The 15,784-nt window shown below is 27.0% G+C and overlaps 1 long non-coding RNA gene across 2 annotated transcripts; it reads left to right on the top strand.

The window, feature by feature from the left end:
* The first annotated feature begins 8,558 nt into the window (after nucleotides 1-8,558).
* On the top strand, nucleotides 8,559-13,832 carry LOC107873373. 2 transcript variants are annotated; one of them, XR_001675308.2, is made up of 4 exons: nucleotides 8,559-10,515; nucleotides 11,199-11,424; nucleotides 11,560-11,892; nucleotides 13,441-13,832. It is a non-coding gene; the product is annotated as an uncharacterized LOC107873373 (long non-coding RNA). The 2 variants fall into 2 exon arrangements; XR_001675305.2 differs by having other exon boundaries at nucleotides 11,199-11,892.
* The last annotated feature ends 1,952 nt before the right edge of the window (nucleotides 13,833-15,784 follow it).

Here is a 15,784-nt window from a genome sequence, read left to right as displayed (position 1 = left end):
TGTTGTAACTGAATTTTGTATTTTCTTTGTTAGCCACCAGCGTACCTGTGTATTATCTGTTCGTACAATAAATTTGTTATATACAATATATGGCTCAAATGCTAATAAACATTTATATAATGAACATAATTCTTTCCTATTTATTTCCCATTTTATTTCTGTTTCGTTAAACGTACCTGAGTAATATCTACAATGATGTTCTATTTTTTCTGCTTCATATCGATATTTAAGTACTCCTCCGTAACTATATTCACTTGCATCTGCTTCTACTATATATATAAATTTTTTATTTTCATCTGGAAATTGCAATTTTGGTAATTCCTTACAAAGTAATTTTATTTTTTGAACTTGTTTTTTATCTTTTTCATCATAATTATATTCTATATCCTTTTTTAATTTTTTCTGCAGTGGTTTTAAGGTTTCTGCTAATTTTGGAATATATTCTCTTACTTGGTTTACTAATCCTAAAAATGATTGTAATTTCTTTTTTGTATCTAATTCTTCTTTCGAATTTATTATTTTTTGTACTATATGTTGTTGCATTTTTACTCCACTTTTATCTATTTGTATTCCTAGGAATTCTATCTGGTTTTTCATAATTTCAGCTTTCTTTTTGCTTAGGCTTATTCCTGATTTTTCTATTATATCTGTGAACTGTTCTAATAATTTTAAATGTTCTTCTTTAGTTTTTGTATATAATAATATATCATCTATGTATACTATACAATTAGATAATTGTTTAAAATAATTATCCATAAAATGTTGATATCTACCTGGTGCATTTTTATATCCAAATGGTAACACGTTCCATTCATAAAATCCTTGTGGTACCGTAAATGCAGTTAATTCTTTAGATTCTTCTTCTAACTTTAGGTGGTAAAATCAATCCTGATTTACAATCAAATTTGCTAAAATAATTATATCCTTGGATTTGTCGTATTTTTAATATCTTATTTGGTATCGGATAATTATATGTTATAGTTTTTGCATTTAAATTTCTATAGTCAATAACCATCCTACTTTTTCCTCTTTTTTGATCACTGTGTTTATTTACTATAAATGCTGGACTATTATGTTTACTATTACTTTTTTGTATATATTGTTTTTCTAATAATTCATCTATGTGCATTTTAAATTCTTTTAAATCATCAAAATTATATGTTAATGGTTTTTGTGTTATTATGCTATTCTTATCTATTAATTCAATTTTTATAGTAGTTTTATGTTTTTCCCATCCTTTTAATGGATCTTCACTATATAATTGTTCTAATTTTTTCTGAATTATTTCTATTTTATTAATTGAAAATATAGTTATTTCTATTTTATTTATTGAAAATACTACTAGTTCTACTGTATCTTCAGTATTTTTTATATTTTCTAACTTTTGTGCAATTTTTTCACTTTCTTTTATCCAATCAGTTTTCTTTCTTATTTTATTATTAACTCGTTTTGCTCTTACTTTTTGTTTGCATGGTGTTGTAAACCACCAGTCTGTTTTGGTTATTATATGTGGGTATAATTTATCTAAAAATGGCATTCCTAAAAGTATATCTTTTGATGTTAATTCATAATTATAAATTTCTTCTATTGTTAATATCTTATCCCATACTTGTATTTTTACATTCCTAGCTTTATAAGTAATTAAGCTTCCTTCATTATTAAATCCTTTAACTATTATTGGTGTTTTTAGTTTATCCCATTTGCTTTCTGGTAAGCAATTATATCTACATAAATTAGCTTCTGCTCCTGTATCTATCATAGGCGTATAATATCTACTGTAATATCCTTCTACTACTATCTTCATTAATACATGTATCTTCATTTCATGTTAAGGCTCTTTTTAAGAATAACTTTTCTTGGTTATATGTTAAGGTTAATTGTGTATGTTCTATATTATATGGTTCTACTTGTTCTAACCATTTTATTCCTAATATTATATCTGCTTTTTGCATTTCTTCTTTTACTTCGAATTCTATTTTTATTTTTCTAACTCCTAATATTATTTCTTTTTCTGCTAGATTTTTATTATTTATTAAACTTCTTGGTAAGTCTGGGCATATATTATTGTCGGTTTTTATTTCTTCATTTTTTACTAGATATTTTGCTATATAATTTTCTTCTTGTCCTGTGTTCAAAAGTATTAAATATTCTTTTTCATTTATTTTTCCTGTTATGTAATATTGGTTTAAATTATTTATTGAGTTTGTTTCATGACTTGTTCTTTTTGATGAGCTTGATGATTCTGGTTTTTCATTAGCTATTCTTTTCGTTGTACTTATTCTATCATTTACTATTTCTAAATTTTCTTCTGTATCTATGTCTCTATAGGTATAATCATTATAATCTATTGTTTTTACTATTTGTTCGAATGGGCTTTCTATTTGTATTTTGTTAATCTTATTTTTTCCTGTTATTTTATGTTTTGTTGTTAATACATATAGATTTTTACATCTTGCTGTAAATATTTTACTTCCTGGGGTTAACTCTATTCCTGATATTTTCCAATATAATACTAATGATTTATCTATATTCATATCTGTTACTGCTACTGAATAATTTGCACTTATTATAAATTTAAATTTTTGGTATATTAGATTTCCTTTTACGGCAGTTATTATGCTTTTTTCTATAGGTTTTATAATTCTATCGTCTGCTAAATATAATTCTATTGGTGTATCTATTCCTTCTCTAAAACATGTTTTTATTAATATCTCTGTACCTCCAAGGTGTACATATTTTATTGGATCTCCTTTACTTTTTATATCATTTATTTCTTTATTAATTATTCTTTTTGTTACCAGTGGTATACTAGCTTTTCCTTTTGCATATCTGCAGTCTATTACATGTTCTTTTTGGCACACTACATAATATTCATCCTTTTTCCTAGTAAAAATATTTTTTATTGTTGGTATTTTAAATATTTTCTCTACACTTAAATCTAATTCTTTTCCTTTTATTTCATCAAATATATTACTGTCAAATATTATTTTTTGTTCCGTTCCTTCATCATTTAAATATTCTTCCTTTGTTATTATTTTTATATCTTCTTCAGTCATTTGATTCATCTATTTCGCTATCTAGTTCATTATCTGTTTCGTTTTCTGAAATTTCATATATACTATCTTCACTTTCTAATTCATAATCTATATAATCTATCTGCATGTATTCGGTATTTTCTATTTTTATTTCTGATATTTGTTTATTTTTTGGATTTTTAGGTAATTTACAATCTCTAGCTAAATGTCCTAACTTTCCACAATTATAACAAGTACATTCTTTTATAGATTTCTTTTTTCTATATGGTCTCTTATGTTTATAATTTTTTACATAATATCTCTTTCTTGGTTTTTTATATTTATATTTTGATTTTTTATACTTCTTATATTTCTTATGTCTTTTTCTTTTCTTATAATATCTTTCTTCGCATCCAAATTGGGGTGCTATTTTATTTTTGCAACAAGCTAAATTTCTTATTAATGTTTTTTCCATTTTTAATTCTTCTCTATATTTTTCACATAAGTTTCTATACCATTGTTGTAAATATTTTATTCTTGCTCCTAACGTATCTACTATTTTTGCTTCTTCCCAACTTTTTATTATTTTCGAACTAAATGGCTCGGGTAATTTATTAAAATATAATTTTCTTATTTCTTTACTTTCTTCTATACTATATGCTCCTTTGTAATAATATTCTTTAAATGCGCAAATATATTCATCTATATAACACATATTACATATTGCTAATTTTAACATTAAATTCCTATTTGTATCTTTTTCTTCATCCTGTTCTTCTTCGATTGTTGTCGTACTACCAAATTCATCTTTTATAGCTGTTTCATATTTTTTTAATAATTCTATAGGTGTTAGTTTAGTTGTTGTTGATGATGTTCCTTCTATAGGTTTATTAGTTCTTAATACTTTTTTGCTATTTTCGGTTAGATTTGCAAACCATAGTTTTACTGATCCTATTAATGTTTTTTCTATATATTCCGGTGCATCTGTTATATTTATATTATTATCTAATAATTGTTTTGTCATATATCCTATCCATAATTGTATTGTTTTTTCTGTATCTATTACACAGTCTAGATCTAAAAAGTTATAATTTTTATTTACTATTTGTTTTGGTATCCATTTATCATATTCATTATATTTTTTAAACTTATTCTTATAATATATAGGTTTTCGTATTTCTGTTGTTTTAGGTATTATATTTTCATTTTCTTTTTCTATTCTTACCATTGCTGTTAATTTATCTTCTAATTTTAATTCTTCTTTTTCTAACATTAGATATAAGTGTTCACCTATTTTCTTATATCTTCGTCCTAGATTAGAAAATACTATTTTTATTTTTGATCCTTCGTAGTTTTCATATATTTTTTCATCTATTATAAATTCTTCTTTATTCATTTTATTGTGAATAGGTCATGTTGATATACATATTCTAAACTATCTATTTGTGATTCTAGTTTTGATATTTTATCTTTTTGTGTATCTATTGAATTTTTACTAACTCCTGCAAATATATTATAATGTAGTCTTTCTATTCTTATTTTTAATTCTTTTCGTTTTTCAGAGATAATTTGTTTTAATTCTTTATATTGTACTTTATTCATTTTAAATTATATTTATAATATCTTGGTGGATATCTAAATCTAATTTTATTATAATTAGGCGGTATATGTTTCATTCTTCTAGATTTTAAATGTGTTATTAATTTTGATTCAATACTAGATATTAATGTAATTAAATAGGCTAGTTTTTGTGGATTTTCTTTTGTTTTATTTAGACTTATATATTCTGAATAATTACTAATTAACGATTTTTTAATTTTTCTAAAAGCTTCTCTATTTTTAAATGGTCTTCGCATAATTAATTTATTATAAATCTAACTCTAACTCTAACTAACTCTAACTCTAACATATATCTCTTCCGTACTTTTTAAATTACTTAGCTCTGATACCATTTGGAGGGGGTGTGCGGATTTAGTATATTAAATAGATTCACTAGGACACATACCGAGATAGCCTAAACCAAGACAAAAAAGTATACAACTACACCGCCCAGAAATACATAGAAAATATATACAGAGTACAAACCTTTCTAAACCATAACCCCAGAACTGTTTGGATCTAAGATTGAAGATTGAAGTTGCCGTTGAGAGCTTGAGGAAGAAAAAGAATAAGTTGTATGATTGTGAAAGGAATGTGGGAGAAAGGAAGAAAGAGATGAGCAATGGAGTGTTCTGGAACGGTTGAGAAAAAGTTGGGAGAAAGGAAAATATCTCTTATAGCTCAAAGACAGATGTGCCCTTGATCTAAATGAGAATTTGCCCTTGGTCGTCCAAGGCTCACTCTTCCATATAGTAAAAATAAAATAAAGTAAAAAGATCAAGAATTTGCCCTTGGTCGTCCAAGGCTCACTCTTCCATATAGTAAAAATAAAATAAAGTAAAAAGCAATATGTATAACCATTTTATTGCACCTTAAAAATAAGGATTAAATAAATAAATATAAGAAAAAAATTATATATATATGTAATTATTTTATTTACTATTATATGTAAGTGAAGATTGGGGTGATTAAAATTATCAAAATACCTTTAGTAGTCACCCCAACCTTCACTTATATATAGTAGTAATAGTAATTTATTAGTTTTATCAACATTTTTATGGTGCAATAAAATAGTTAAATATGCATATTATTTTTTTCTTATATTTATTAGTTTTGTCCTCGTATATTATTTTAATAATATTTTTATAGACTTTTGTAATTGAATTATACATGATAGTATTTTTTTATAAATATCTTTTTGTTCCTTATTAAATGATTACCAAGGGTATTTCGATAATTTTATGGTGCAATTAAATTATTTCACATGCATATTATTTTTTTCTTATATTTATTAGTTTTGTACTCATTTTTATGGTGCAATAAAATGGTTAGACATGCATTTTTTTTTCTATTTATTAGTTTTTTTCCCGTGTATTATTTTAATAGTATTTTTATTTAGATCTTTGTAATTGAATTATACATGGTAGTAATTTTTTATAAATATCGTTTTATTCCTTATTAAATACCTATTTTTTATATCCCAAGGATATTTCGATAAGTTTATGGTGCAATAAAATGGTTACACATGCATATTGTTTTTTCCTTATATTTATTAGTTTTGTCATTATTTTTATGATGTAATAAAATAGTTACACATTTATATTATTTTTTCTTATATTTATTAGTTTTGTCCTCATGTATTATTTTAATAATATTTTTATTTAGATCTTTGTAATTGAATTATACATTATAGTAATTTTTTATAAATATCTTTTTGCTCCTTATTAAATGACTACCAATGGTATTTTCGTAATTTTATGGTGCAATAAATATTTTGAAATCGATGTATGTCCTTATGCACGTGTAACCATTTTATTTACTACTATATATAAGTGAAGGTTGGGGTGACTAAAATTACCGAAATACCCTTGGTAGTAGTAATAAACTAATAGTAATAAATTGACCCAAAAAAACTAATAGTAATAATAATAATAATAATAATAATAATAATAATAATAATAATAATAATAATAATAGTAATAGTAAAAAAAATTGAATATATAAGTAAAGGTTTGGTAGTACCACAAAAGACAAATTAGTAGTTTTATCCTCATTTTTATGGCGCAATAAATGGTTAGACATCCATATCGCTTTTTCTTATATTTATTAATTTTGTCCTCATGTATTATTTTAATAATATTTTTATTTAGACATTTGTAATTGGATTATACGTGATAGTACTTTTTTATAAATTTCTTTTTGTTCCTTATTAAAGTACCTATTTTTTATACCCCAAGGGTATTTCAGTAATTTTATGGTACAATAAAATGGCTAGACATGCATATTATTTTTTTCTTATATTTATTAGTTTTATTGTCATTTTTATGGTGCAATAAAATGGTTATACATGCATATTATTTTTTTCTTATATTTATTAGTTTTGTCTTCATGTATTATTTTAATAATATTTTTACTTAGACCTTTGTAATTGAATTATATATGATAGTAATTTTTTATAAATATCTTTTTGTTCCTTATTAAACAACTATCAAGGGTATTTTCATAATTTTATGGTGCAATAAATATTTCGAAATCGATGTATGTCCATATGCATGTGTAACCATTTTATTTACTACTATATATAAGTGAAAGTTGGGGTGACTAAAATCACCAAAATACCCTTGGTAATAATAATAATAATAATAAATGACTATATAAGTAAAGGTTTGATAGTACCACAAAAGACAAATTAGTAGTACACCAAACCTTTACTTATATATAATATAATAATATAATAGATAGAAATAAGAGAAAAAAAGTAATAATAATAATAATAATAATAATAATAGTAAAGAAAAAAAATAGCAATCTGTATCTATACCTATAATCTATAATATATTAAAAATGTGAAGGCCCTTAGAAATGTGATTTGAACTTTTTGCCCTTCATTAAAATACTTTGCAATAGACAAAATCATTTTTTCACTATTTTTAATTAAATTTCTCAAAAATAGATTATTTTTGCTAAATTTTCCAACCTACGTCACTTCTCCAAATTCGTATCCTATTTGGTTTAAAATTTCCCAAAATTATATAACCTTTTTCCAAATTTAAAAAGACAAATGTATTTTAGGAAAAATTAGTTATTTTAAACAATAGATCTGTACATTCTTTGGAAGAAGTCGATAACTTGGGGAGAATTTAATGTATAGGTTTTTGTTCTGATTTCAAACTCCTTGATTACTTTGTCTCTCTTCTTGCTTAGGAGAACAATGAATTGTTATCCATTCATAGCAATAGGCAACCAATAATTTATGTAGCATGCTTATACTATTTCTTGTACAAGCGAATATAATTAGTGGATATTGAACTTGCTACCAATTCACTAGAGGAAATTTGTCAAAGGCCGAAAAGAACAAGGGATGACCTTAATGGTGAGAAAATCAAAATTGAAGAGGTAGCTAAGGAGCTCTCTGTTTGAAAAAAGTTTAAAAAGATTCAACGGCTTGTGTTGTTGAGTTAGAATATATAAATAAATTCTAACAATAACGATGATTCCACGATGAAGAAACTATTTTAGGCGACCTATATTTTAGTGCTTTAAATTTCTTGATCTTCTTCAGTTGCTATATTGGGTCTAAGCCAATTTTCTTTTTCTGTTTTTTTTTTTGTGTGTGTGTGTGTTATTTTTAAGGTTTTGACTAAGAAGATTAATAATGATAGTTGTTACAAATGGATGGCTCAATATTATATTAAATAAATTTATTTTATATGAAAAATATTTGGATGGTCTATTGTAGTTAAAGACAGAATAGTATATAAGACAAAATAGTAGGCACAAAAGACAAAATAGTGGTACCAAAAAGCTTCATTTATATATAATAATAAAAAAAAGAAATGTATATATATATATATATATATATATATATATCATTTATATATAATTAAAAAAAAGAAATATATATATATATACATATATATATATATATATACTATCTATTTCATTCTTGACTGTTGTGGATGTAGTTTGGTAGTGATGTAGATTTGAGTTTTAGGCCTAATAAGGAAGGAAGTTTGGGGTATATAATTATGGTGTTTAATAAAGTTAAAATTTTTTGATGTGAAAAAATGATAAATTTGGAATTGCAGGACGTCACCGTTGATGTATTCCATGAATTCAATTCCTGTGAATTAATTTGATAGAAAGAATTGGATACATGTAAGAGTATACTTTCTACAGAGTGCATATAATTAATTTTTTCATATATGAATATTTATATCCGTTCTAATTAAGGAGCTGCAATAGTAAAAAATAAGGGATTCTTTCCAAATGAATATTATTACCGAATAGACTGTAGGGAACTTTTTGAATTCACAATGATCTTCAACATCTTCTACAACATCGCATTTTCTTACATGGACTGTGAGTATTTTTTCTAACTCTGTTTTGAGTTTTTCCTTTGAAAAGAAGGATGAAGTATGTATATATACAAGAGCCGTGGGTAGCTGGTCACCATTGTCCTGCCAGCTTCCTCGCGGGGCTATTTCTGTATTTTTATGGAGGTTAAATTAGTCTTTTGATTGTTTATGTCTAACTAATCACGTACATGTTTATTAACTGTTTCACCGAAGTTCAACGTGTCACTGAATGAGAGAATACTTGTATGTCTGTTGGCATCTTCGTATACCATTCTCAAAACTTTTCCTACTATTGAATGTTTGATGCTAAAGTTTAATCTTTAGGGTTTGTTCAGAATTCTGATTTGTGGGTCTTATGAGCTATTTCCGTTGTTTATCTTCTTCTCTTTATTTACAGGTTTACAGGTGAGCTACTATTTGAATTTTTGAACACATCTACTTCTATTTTTTTTGATTTATTGGTATAAACATTTTGATCTAATTTTATTTTTTAATGTATCATCTGATTGCAAGCATGACTTTTAATTGTAAATTGTGGTATAATTAAAAAACTTTTGCCAATCAACTGTTCAACAGAAATACAATTTAGAGAGAAAGTACTTGAATCAACATTGAGAAATTCTGAAAAGAGTCGAGATATATTTTTTTGGCTTGTGTGAGTTATATAGGAGACAACAGACTAATGTTTATCTATGAAATGAAAGATATGATTTTTTTGTTAAACAAGAAGTTGGATAATTTGGTATATTTGTTAAGATTTTGCTGGAGTGATGGTAAACTGTTGCGCATGAAGTTGAAATCAAGAGGCCGAGGTGAAGGATTTTCCAAGGCGAAGTAGTGAGTTGTTGCAGCCTCTGATTGAATCATAGTTAAATGTATATGAAATATGATACAAGTATAAACATGAAAGAAACTTCAATTTGCAGATAAAGGTGAGATTGTAGGAGAGTATTGGTTGAGTAAGGGCTTTAACTATAGCATGTGGTTGCTAACTTAGACCCTCTATACAGTTCAATCCTTTCCTCAAATACTTTCCTCAAATATATCGTGTATTTGCTGAAAAAGAAAATTGCTATTCAGTGCATGTCTTTTAAAAACCTTTGCATACCTGTCCTGCCAGATAGTTTAATGTTTTTATTAAATAGAACCTTCTCAAAATTTAGCGGGAGAAGGAGAATTGATAACTTTGATGATTTCACCCTCATCGTGCTTTCTAAGGGTCGGAATTGGAGAAAGTAAGGGCAAAAATAAAAAGAGGACTTTGTTGCTTAGTATATGAATTTGGTGCAATGAATGCTATCGGAAGAATGTGTGAATTTTCCTTTTCCCTTTATATTGTGATTGTTTTCTTCTGAGCTATTCTTATATTGTATCAAGTGCTTCAAATTCTTCGATCACTACATTATGTTGGTTTCGCTTTTCAGTATAGTCCTCCAATATAATTGGCAGGGTTGGTGTCATAGACTTAATCGAAGAAGAATCTTACCATGGCTTAAAGATAGAGCAAGTGACAGATCTTAAGTTCTCATTTGTCGTCCATAGAGGTAAACTCTCTTGTGTCAGGTAATATTTAACTATGTAATAGTGAGTTAGCGTTCTTCTTCTACTACTTTTTGGAGAGGAGGGCGGGGGGTAACAAAACATCGATGTAAACAAAAAGTATAGCCATACTACAGAAGAAAAAAGAAAGGTGCATAGATGCATCAGTCTGAATTTAGTACATTATGTCGCGCTTGAACTTAGAACTTGCATGTGATAGCTGAGAAATGCATGTTCAATACTAAGTCGCTTGATTTGAACCAATTCCCTTTTGCGTGAGTGTTGTGACAGCCAGTGTTAGCTACCCCACACTTGCAGATGCTGATTGCAATGTAGATAGAATTTGGTTGCCATTGCTTGGTGAAGTCCCAAATAGAAATTGAGCAAAACCCAGTTGGGAAAATGGTATTTTCGATGAAATTGAGCAAAACCCAGTTAGGAAAATGGTATTTTTGATCAAATTGAGCAAAACCCAGTTAGGAAAATGAATTCTTAAATCAAATTGGGCTTTTGAAATTTATCGGCGTTCGCGTGCCTCAAATGAGCATTTGACATCACTGTTTTTTCTATTTTCAGTAGGCAAAGATCAATTCAGACAATGATAACTGACTTCTGCATCTGCTAAAAATAGTAGATTCTGATTTCAACAATAGATGCAGAATTAACTAATTTTACATGTATTTTGCAGGATGTCTCGGTGAATAAAACAACCATGTTGGCTTTTCAGACTCTGGAGTTGTTTTGGCGATGTGGGAATGAGTCTTTTGTATACCTTTAATGTGATGTTTAATAAGGCCCAATCAATGACAATGAAGATGTTCTTGGTGCATTATCCATGGTTTTATATACCTTAATTCTTATTCCCTTGGTTAAATATGTCCTTATTATTCTTTGGGCCAATGATGACGGTGAAGGTAAGCTAACATTTAAAATCCGCTTGCTATTCACGACGTTTACCACATTACACTTCATGTTTTGTGTTTTCTAACTTGTTCAATTAGTTGATTAATAACTGCTGGTGGTACCTTTTTGAACTCATTGTGTTGTAGGCATAGAAAGGTTAATTTTCTTCCCAGTCAACTTCGATCAGATGCTCGCATATCAAGATTTAGATTGAAGGTGCGATCTCCAAAAGTTGAGAGGTCTTTCAAAATAAAAGAAAGACTAGAGGCTTCAGTGACTTTGAAAAAGCTTCGTCTGATGTTAATTCTTCCTGACACTTCAATAATGGTGTTGTTACACCTGTTATGTCACGTATCTTTGCACATCAAACAGATATAGATATAGCTAACTCTATTGAGCCTCTTCATATTTCTAAGATTGTTCAGGAACTCAATCTTAGGTCCCAACATTATGATTTGTATGGAAAGTATAAAGCCAAGGTAATATTCCAAATTTTCTGTTTGAGCATCTTTCTTGTGTTGTTTCTTTGTCTTTTATTGTTTCTTGATTTTCTTTAGTAGTATGTTGTCTTTTATTTACCTTGCTGATGATATGGTGATTTGGGTGATTAGGAGATTAAATGTGTATTGATAGGCATTTTTCCTTTTGTATAATCTATGTGTAATATGTGTCCCATCCATCCTCGCGTCTTGTTGGACCGAGTTACCCAATATGTATTGTTGTAGGAGGTGGCTGGTATCCCATGAATTTAATCAAGGTGGAAAAAGCCGGTCCAGACACCACGGTTATAAAAAAATATGATTTCAGCTGTGCTGTGATAATTTTAGCCTCAACAAAGACGAGAACTCTACTTTTTCAAAAACACCATTTTGCTAATAATTGATTTTAAACCTTCTATGAACTAAAAATCCAATCTTGGAGATACCTACCGAAGGAAAAATCAAGATTTTGAGAATTTAGTATGGGGAAAAAAGCATATAAAAAAACATGGGGAAGACAAGAAGGAAAATGGAAGTTGTTTCTCCTGTTCCAACAGATATAGTTATTGCTAACTCTGTTGAACCTCTTCATATATGTGAGATTGCTCAAGAACTCAATATTAAGTCCCAACATTGTGATTTGTATGGCAAGAATGAAGACAAGGTAATGTATTTTTCACAGGTCACTATTGTATGTAGTATTAAGAAGTGGCAGGTATCCCCTGGAATTAGTCGACGTGTGTGAAAGCTGGCCCGGACATAATGGTTATCAAAAAAAATATACCCTTGTGGTGTTGCCCTTCCTGGACCCAACAAAACGTGAGAGTTTTAGTGCATTTGAGTGACCTTTTTGTTGTTGTAAGTAGATCCATGTATTAACAAATTTGTTGTTTCTCTTTCTCGTGTTTATGGTCTTACTTTTATTTTTTCTTGATTTTCTTTTAGCTATCTGTTGTCTTTTGGTTCCTTGTTGATGATTTGATGATTGGGAGAATGGGATGTGTATTGGTAGGCATTCATTTTGTATTAAATGTATTGCTTAATGAAAAAAACTAAAGTTAAAATAACAAAAGAATTCAGTTGCTTGTAAGTTGATTTTATGTAAGCCGTTAATTGTATGATTTTGTATTGTTAACTTGTTTATGTTATGCTATATTCTTCTGCATTAAGTTCTGATAATATGTTAGATTTTGCTTGGTCTGTGTAGAAGAGTAATGTGATTGTGATACATAGATGTGGTTCCTTTATGTTCTGAATGGCAAAAGAAATTGATTTCTTTCCAAAACCCAACTGGTATGTAGTCAATTACATGGCAAGTCTTGGCCAATGCAGTGTGAAATGTTTAGGGGTACTCATATGTTATTCTATTTTTTGTTGCTGAATGATTATTACTCATCAGGTACTTTTAGTTTTTAGTTTTTCTAAGTTGAGTTTCTTAGACTAATAAAGTCTTTTACTTGTGAATATGACCGTTCTTCGTGTATATTAATATGTTGGCTCTTCTTTTATAATTGGTGAGCTGATATGTCAAATTTTGTGTGATTTTAGGTGCTATTATCCGTGCTTGATGAGGTTTGGAATGGATATTCGTTTTAATCAGTTGTACTTCTCCAACCAGCATACTACCATCGCCTGTGATTGTCTCTCCTGAAATCTCACAAATTGGCCCTTTATGTTGTCAATTGGCTTCCTTGAAAATCATATAATGTCGACTAATTGTAAACATCAGTTGCCATTAAAGGCCACTTAGCTTTGCTTTATTTTCCCTTAGGTAGCCCAAAAATTTCCTGAATCAGTTTCTTTTCTAACACAGCATGTAAATGCGCTTAAAATATTATGTTTTTCCGTATGCAATCCGTGAATAGAGGCACGGGTTTGAATTGAATTTCTTACAAATTGTACATGAAAGTATTAGTATGGTTGCATCTTCCATTTGTTGATATATTAGTTTGGTTTTGTAACCTATTATTTGATTTTATAAAAATTAAAAAGTTATATTTTATTATAAAGTGTGATTTCTACTTATATTTTCTATTGTGTTTATTTAAAAATCTTAATGATCATTTTTTGTGAAAATTAATTAAATAGCTATAAATATATTTAAAATTTTAATATTGGGACCGTAAGCGGGGCCCTTCATTATCTAGTTATTATGCGAGTGAGTCAGAGGACAATTAAGGTTATATTTGTCATTTCACATTTAATTGATACAATCATTAGTTAATATTCACGTCAACAAAGAACTCCATTAGTCATTTTTTTTTCTTTTTCACTAAAAAAGATTAAGTACACTAAATAGTCAATGTAAAGAACTTTTATTATATTATATAAATGTATTTATATGTAAGCTTTCATAAAAATTGAGATTTGTAGCCTTAAAAATAAAATATATATAATACTTCATCCATTTCTTTTCATTTGCTCCATTTGGGTTGTGCTTATATTACTAAATATTTGCTTCTTTAATATTTAAAAAAGAATTTGAACAAAATCTTTTTGTTATGCCCTTGTCCAATAAATATAATCATTATTAATTTAAAAAGAGGTATAAAATTTAATCAGGGGTATATCAGTGAAATTACTTTTAATTTTATAGGAGTAAGAAATTAAGGTATGTGTCTAACCCAAAAACAACAAATAAAAAGGAATGCATGTAAAATAACTTTAAACTAACATTTAATAACATATATTTTTAATTCCTTTAATAAAAATTTTAACTCCTCCAATATTAATTTGATTTGTGCTCTATTTTTTTTATAGATAATTTTCAACTATTAATAATTTATTTTTTGTAATTTTATATTATTTAATTATGAAAATGAATGTATGATATATTTATATGGATAAGAACAATCTCTTATCTCCTTAATATAAATATTCCATTTACTTTTATTTATATAGTATATTAGGTAAAAAGACCATATTTTAAGAAAATATTTCTCGTAAGATTTTATAAAAAATGTTAATACACGGACACTTATAATTTTGATTTATCATGTTGTCGAATTTTCAAATAAAATCAAAAATAAAATATTAAAATTAGTTACTTAATTCAAGAAAATGTGTTTGAGCTGATTTTAAAATAAGTATTAAAGCATATTCTATTTTAATTTTAATTAGCGCAATTTAAATAAGTTGTAAGCTATTATTTGATTTTATAAAAATAAAAAAATATAATTTTTTTAAAGTGTGATCTCTATTATCATTTTCTATCGTATTTATTTAAAAAATAAATTTAATTTTTTTGATAAATCAATTAAATACCGATAAATACATTTAAAACTGTAACATTGGGCTCGTAAAACGGGCCCTTCATTATCTAGTTATTATTATATGGGCAAAATTCAGAAATAGCATACTTAAAGCCTTAATTATAAATTTTATAGCAACAGTTTCATAATTACATTTTGTAGCAACTTGTATTATGTATTTTTAAAAACTGACCTCCCTTAAATAACTTAATTTGGTTGAGATAAATATGGTATAATTACCAATTAATTAAATTTGTAGATTCCTTTTCCATTAAAACAACTTCAATAACGTTATTTTCGTTTTTGCTTAACAGCACTGAACAAATTTCAAATTTCAGTTTCATACATTAACGAATTCATCTGGGAAAAAAAATCAAAATCAAAGTTTGCTTTTCGTTTTTATGAGAAATTTCTTCTAATTCAACCGTGTTTTCTAATTCAACTATCGTTGTTGTTCAATCAAATTCGATAGTATCTTCTTCAAAATCAACAGCAGTTTCGAAACGAAGCATCAATTTGATTGAATCAAATCAATTGTAGATTCTTCAGTTCAATTTGTTCGAATTCAACTATCAGTTGAAAATTCAACCATTACTGTTATTTAAGGTACGTAATCATTAATGTTTTCCAGTTCGTTTTTT

This window comes from Capsicum annuum, chromosome 6, assembly GCF_002878395.1.
Source record: "Capsicum annuum cultivar UCD-10X-F1 chromosome 6, UCD10Xv1.1, whole genome shotgun sequence".
Classification (NCBI taxonomy): domain Eukaryota; kingdom Viridiplantae; phylum Streptophyta; class Magnoliopsida; order Solanales; family Solanaceae; genus Capsicum; species Capsicum annuum.
This window is presented reverse-complemented; position numbering and strand designations above follow the sequence as displayed.